The sequence below is a fragment of the Coffea arabica genome, chromosome 6e, assembly GCF_036785885.1.
Source record: "Coffea arabica cultivar ET-39 chromosome 6e, Coffea Arabica ET-39 HiFi, whole genome shotgun sequence".
Lineage (NCBI taxonomy): Eukaryota > Viridiplantae > Streptophyta > Magnoliopsida > Gentianales > Rubiaceae > Coffea > Coffea arabica.
In genome coordinates this window covers 15,052,882-15,060,222 of record NC_092321.1, presented here as the reverse complement: position 1 = coordinate 15,060,222, position 7,341 = coordinate 15,052,882, and the positions used below count along the sequence as shown (strand labels likewise).

The 7,341-nt window shown below is 35.2% G+C and overlaps 1 pseudogene; it reads left to right on the top strand.

Moving 5' to 3' along the window:
* Window positions 1-4,730: 4,730 nt before the first annotated feature.
* LOC113696445 (uncharacterized mitochondrial protein AtMg00810-like) lies at window positions 4,731-5,846 on the top strand (annotated as a pseudogene).
* Window positions 5,847-7,341: the final 1,495 nt, after the last annotated feature.

The window sequence follows — 7,341 nt, the reverse complement described above, 5'->3', positions numbered from 1 at the left end:
TAAGAAACTTTCACGCACAAAAGAATTAGATATGAGTGCAATAGTCACCAGATAGTTTTATTAGAGAGTTTTTTTATTTTAATTACCAACATTATTGAGATTTAATCATTTGGAATGTTTTATATTTGTAGTTATCACCACAATTAAAATGCCATAACTTTAACTGAAAGACAAGGGGGTAATATAGACGCAACAAAAACTAAGATAAAATAGTTTTTACACTCTACAATGCCAAAACTCATCATACTTTAACATACTTTTAACATAGTAATAGATAATAAATAGATAGATAGATAGGCAGATAGATGTTTTATTTACTTTTCTACATGGTGAAATAACATTTGAATTACATTTTGTGTGTCAAATTTACAATGTGTGCTTGACTTTGTACGGTCTATATATTTGAGTTGGTTAAAATATACGAGACACATTTAAAAGAATTCTTAGTAACAAACTCTAATTGAACTCCCAAGTCCACAATAACATATAAATAGGGCTCAGGACTAGTATGGTATTGCACCCAATTTACTGTACATTCTAGTTTCGACTATAGAATAATGTGAACGTTTAGTACTCAAATTTTTATTTTTTTTGCCACAATGACCCAAATGATAATGGACGATAAATTCCCTCACATAAATTATAGACCTAAATAGTATGCTAATGCTAGATAATAGGAGATGGTGATGTTTCTCTAGATAATGATCTAACTATATGCCCAATTGCACAATTTTTGCCCAAGTATAATACGTTTCAATTGGCAAGCCTTTTACTGTTTAAGACCACAAATAGAAGGTTGAAGTGCAAAACATTATAACCCTAACTCTGACCACAATGGAAAGTGGTTATAGTTCTCGTTTATACTAAACTAAATGCTGCCACTCTAGTAACTTACTCTTATTCTTACTAGGAACGAAACCAGGATTTGGAGAAAAGCGGAAAAAGTGATATGTACAAGGATTGAATAAAGTCTAATAAAAATCATAATCACTTATTAAAGAGTTTAGCATAAAGCAAAGCATGTAATTGATACAGTTACAAATTCTCAAAAAGTTAATCAATTATAGCATAATATTCAATATAAAAAACTTATATCTAGCAAAATAGGTATTAACATACTTCATTATAATCTATGAAATCTAGGCATTCTAAATTGTCCATGCTGTTGTGATTGTTAATGTAAATAATATTAGTATCAATTAGGATCACAAATTAGGATATTATCTTGTATTAATTAGCATCAATTAGGATCATCAATTAGGATATTATCTTGTATTAATTAGGATCAGTTAGGATCACAATTAGGGACTTACCTTGTATAATATTAGTCTAGATTCAACCTGTATGCCTATATATATAGGCACTATATTGTTGTAGAAATTAAGAATTCAATAAACTTTTCTCTCCCAAATATTTCTTCCAACATGGTATCAGAGCCTTTTGCTTAAACTTTCCATAATTCATCGTTTCTCATTCCCTCAAATTTTCTACTAGTGTTTCAATTAGTCAATTTCCAGTCGGTTTCTCAATCTTGCATGCACAGTCCGTCAGTCTCTATCATATGGCAAGCATGTCTATGTTTTGCTTTTGAAGTTAATTTAGTTCTCCAAACAATATAGTGCTTGGGAGAATCTAGTTCACAAGCCAATTTAGTCCTCGGCTATTTAATTGCATCTCTAGTTCTTGTACACCAATATTCTTTTGCTCCAGTTTGTGTATTGCTCAAGCCTATGCCTCGTGCTCTGCTCTAGACACAATTTACGGCTGCTACTCCAGGATTTGAGACTAACTTGCAAACTGCATCTGTTGACGTCATCGTCATTTGGCCAGATCTGGTTCACTTCATCCGGCTCATCAGTCCTATATTGTTATTTGTCCATTCCTTTGTGAATATTTTTGGTTATTTATCATCTCCAATGACTCAAGGTAATGTCTCTCAACCTATTCATATTATTCTCATTGGGCCCAAGCATTCCAAAATTTTTTTCGTGGTCGTAAACTTTGGAAAAATATCACTGGTAGTGTCACTATCCCTGTTGCTGTCGAAGGAGAATCTTTTGAAAAATTTAACATTCATTTCGAAGAATAAGATAGTGATAATCATAAAATTATTACTGGGATTACCAATACCTCTGTGCCTGCCATTAATCACCTTTTTAAGCGATTTGATACTGCAAAGGGAGTTTCGGACTTCTTAGCTGATCGTTACACTGCTATCGATCTCTCTCGACAGTACCAACTTTTCCTTCGATTGCATGCCATGAAATAATAGCCTGGTCAATCTGTTCAAGATTTCTACCCCAACATGGTCTGTTTTTGGGATGAGTGGAACTACCCCCAATAAAGCAGAAAAATTCTATGCCTAGCATGATTCTCATCGCCTAATTCAGTTTCTCATGGCCTTACTTGACGACTTTAACTCTACTTAGACTGCTATTCTCAATAGAAAGCCATTGCCTTCCCTTGATGCTGCTCTTAAGGACTTGATATCTAAAAAGACTCCAAGGCATACAACTTCTCCTCGCTCTGCTGATATGGTCCTTGCCACTTCTCGTCAAACTAATTCGGTATCTTGACCACCTATATCTTCCGCTTCAAAATCAACTATTGAGTGTAGGTATTGTCACCGTTTAGGTCATTCTATTTCTGAATACCAAAAATTTCAACGTAGAAAGGGAGGTCAAGGACAGCGTATTTGGAACTTTTCTCCTCACACTGTGGCTACTACTGATATCACCCACCATCCTGACATATTTCCTAGACCTGTATCTCCTGATACTCCTGCTACTTTTTCTGCTGCTAATTTGGAGGCCATTGTTTCTCAAGTTCTTGCTCGCACTGCTCAACCTTCTGCAAGTGCTTTTTCTGCCCTACCAGGTACCTCTTAATGGCTCATTGACTCTGGATGTTGTAACCATATGACCTATAACTCTGACATTTTTTGCTCAAAATCCTTACATTCATAACCTACTTCCATTTCCACAACTGATGGTTCTATTATACCTATTACGCATACTGGTACCATCTCATCTAATGATATTTCTTTAGCTGGTGTCTATTTTGTTCCTCAATTATCTCTCAATCTTCTTTCTGTTGGCCAATTATGTGACCTTGATCTTCACATCTTCTTTTCCCGTGATGGTTGTCTTATTCAGGATCCACTGACGAAAACAATTGTTGGGACTGGGCGTAAGATTGGGTGACTGTTTGAATTGACATCTCTTTATCTCTTCGTCTTCCACCTTCTTGTGCCCTTGCTGCCCCCACTATGTCTATATGGCATTCTAGATTAGGTTATCCTTCTCCTGTTAGATTAAAATCTTTAATCTCTGATGGTTTATTAGGAATTGTCAAGTCTGACTCTTTTGAGTGTATGCCCTGTCAATTGACAAAAAATCTGCTTTATCTCTTAATAAGAGTGATTCTCATGCTTTACCACCTTTTGATTTGGTCCATTCTGATGTCTGGGGTCCAGCTCTAGTTTCCACTATGGGGGGTTCTCATTATTTTGTTATCTTTATTGATATTTTTTTTCGATATACGTGGATCTATTTATTAAAATCCTGTTCTGAACTCCTCTCCATTTTTCGTGAATTTAATGCAATGGTGCAAACTCAATTCTCTAAAACTATATAACTTTTTAGATCTGATAATGATTGTGAATATATCTCTTGTGATTTTCAATCTGTCTTAACTTCTCAAGGCACCTTACCTCATTTATCTTGTCCAGGTACTTCCCAACAAAATGGTAGAGTTGAACACAAACATTGCCACATTTTAGATACAATTCGGTCTTTATTCATTTCTGCATTTTTACCAAAACCATTTTGGGGGAAGACTGCTCTTACTGCTATCTATACTATCAACCGAATTCTATCTCTTATTCTTCATAATAAATCTCCATATGAGGTATTGTTTGGTACTATTCCTGATTACTCTCATCTTAGAGTCTTTGGATGTGCATGTTTTGTGCTTCTTCATCCTCATGAACGATCCAAATTACAACTTCGTGCTCATCTTTGTTATTTTCTTGGGTATGGTATTGCTCATAAAGGCTATAGATGTTATGATCCCATTTCTCGTAGGTTACGTATTTCTCACATTTTAATTTTTAGGAACATAAATTCTTCTCTGCTATCCCTCAAACTATTTTACCTTTCTCTTCCCTACTACCACACTTTACTAATCCTTCTATTTACCTATTTTCTGAGTGTCTCTCAAATCCTGAGTGTGATTCCAATGAATCTACTTCGCCAGTCCCAGAACAGTCCTCTATGCCTTCTGATGAGTTGTCTTCTTCAGTGGATCCATCACCTGCTCCTCCTCCATAGTATTCCTCTCGGGTAAGAACTCAACCAGCCTATCTTCGTGATTACCACTGTTTCTCTGCTTTAACTACTTTACATGATTCTATTTCCTTTCTCGAAACTTCTTATAATCCATTGTGGCAGAAAACTATACAAGAAGAGTTAGATGTTTTGCTCAAAACTCATACTTAGGACTTCGTCAATTTGCCTCCTGGCAAAACTGTTATTGGTTGTAAGTGGGTTTACAAAATTAAAACTCACTCTAATGGATCTGTTGAACGTTATAATACTCGTCTTGTTGCTAAAGGCTACAGTCAGGAGAATGGTATTGATTATGAGGAAACTTTTGCTCCAGTTGCTCGTCTCATAACTGTTCGTACTCTTATTGCTGTTATTGCAATTTGGTACTGGTCTCTCTTTTAAATGGATGTGAAGAATGCATTTCTTAATGGTGATATTGTTGATGAAGTTTATATAAAACCACCTCATGGTTGCCCATATCCCTCTCACAAAGTTTGTCATTTTCGTCGGACCTTGTATGGATTTAAGCAAGCTCCTCGAGTCTGGTTTGTCAAGTTTAGTTCAACATTTATTCAACTGGGCTTTGTGTCTAGTCCTCATGATGCTGCCCTTTTTCTACGCCGCACAACAACTGGTACTACCTTGTTACTTCTCTATGTTGATGATATGGTTATCACTGGTGATAATTTGGAAGGGATTCAACAACTCAATCAATCTCTGAGTCAACAATTTGAAATGAAAGATCTTGGATTTCTTAATTATTTCCTAGGTCTTGAGGTGTCTTCAAATACCAATGGCTACTACTTATCCCAATCAAAATATGCTTCTAATTTCTTGGCCTCTGCTGGTTTAACAGATAGCAAAGTTGCCTCTACTCCTAATGAGGCAAATACTCATCTTACTCCTATGGATGACACATTACTGGATGATCCTATACGACATCGTCGTCTAGTTGGTAGTCTTATCTATCTGACTGTTACCCGACCTGATATTGCTTATGCCGTTCATATCGTCAGTCAATTCATGAGCGCTCCTCGTTCTGCTCACTATGCTGTAGTTCTTAGAATTCTTCGCTATGTCAAAGGCACCCTTATTCATGGACTTCATTTTTCAGCCTATTAGTTTCTTGAACTCCGTGCCTACTCTGATGCTGATTGGGTTGGTGATCCTACTAATCATCGTTCCACTACTGGATTTTGTTTCTTTCTGGGTGATTCTTTAATTTCCTGGCATAGCAAGAAGCAATCAGTCACTGCCCGCTCTAGTTCTGAAGTTGAATATCGAGCTTTAGCTGATACTTCTCAGGAGTTAATTTGGCTTCGTGGGTTACTTGAAAATATGGGTGTTACTCATTTTTCTCCCATTACTATTTATTGTGATAACCAAAATGCTATCGAGATCGCACATAATGATGTTTTCTATGAGCACACCAAACATATCAAAATTTATTGTCATTTTGTGCAACAATACCTTGTTCGTGGTATTTTGAGTCTATCACCAGTTCGTTCATTGGACTAAATTGCTGATCTCTACACAAAAGTGGGATCTCCCGGTTGCTTTCATGATCTTGTGTGCAAACTCTAGTTGGTTTCCTTGCAACCATCTTGAGTTTGAGGGGGGATGTTAATGTAAATAATATTAGCATCAATTAGGATCACAAATTAGGATATTATCTTGTATTAATTAGCATCAGTTAGGATCACAATTAGGATCAATTAGGATCACAATTAGGGACTTACCTTGTATAATATTAGTCTAAATTCATACTATATGCCTATATATATAGGCACTATATTGTTATAGAAATTATGGATTCAATAAACTTTTCTCTCCCAAATATTTCTTCCAACAGTGATAAATCAATCCAATTTAGACTTGTGCCACCACTTTGTACTGCCACTACTTTGTGCCGCTACTCTAAATACTAAGAGTAAATTTTATATACATTGTCAATGTATACACTATTATGGTTAGATGAACAACATATGAATAAATTTTGAATTTCAAATTTAAATGTCGCACATGTGTCATATATCTAATGGTGATAGTGTATACATTGACAGTGTGTATAAGATTAATCCAACTACTAATTATATCAAACGAATTTTACAATTTATATTTGGGTATGGGCCGGGTAGCCCTCTGCCCCCATCATTTTGTAGATGCTGCTATTCATACCGAAACGTCTTCTACAAAAGGAAATACCCCTATTTTAACTTTTTTTCTTTAACTAGCCAATAATTTGTACCACTTCTGCAAAAGATCTCTTTAAGATATGTTTATTTTGTAATAAAAAATATTAAGTTTCCTTGTACGGTATATTTATTAATTGACATATGTTGGTAATTTGCCAATTAAACATTTTCTTGAAATTGTCATCAAACTAATAGAATTTATACAATTGTTTAGATAATGTACTAAATATTAATAGTGTAAGCGAAATGTAAAAAAAAATGAAAATTTGTAAGTGTATTGATCACTCAATAATGACTGCATGCATAGTGTGTTTTCTTTTATTAATTCTTTAGATATTGATCCTTCAATATGTCTGTGTATGTTTGATGTGATTTAATTTTTGTTATTAGTGTAGATTTAACAAGATTATGATGCTTATAAAAGAATGAAAGGTGTATTGGTGACTGCATGAATGGTTAGGGGGTTAAATTGCAATTAGCTCATAATCTAAACATTTAAAAAATTGTTTGATAAACTTGTTAATAAAAGCCTGGAATATCAAAGTAGAAAACATACCATGATACCGCCTATGGCCACTGAAGGCCAGTCCATGGCTCATCCACCAGAACAGGATTCCGTCCAGTTTCTATGCCAGTGCCTGATTTTCCCCAAGACATCATTATTGGAATCCTCTCCTGGCCGCCCGTAAAGTCACTGGGACAATTCCAGTGTGTTTGTAAATGATGGCTTTCTCTGATCTCAAGCGCAACTTCATCAAAAACCATCTCAAAAATTCATCTAGACATCCCAAACATGCTCTAACTAAACTGGTTTTACA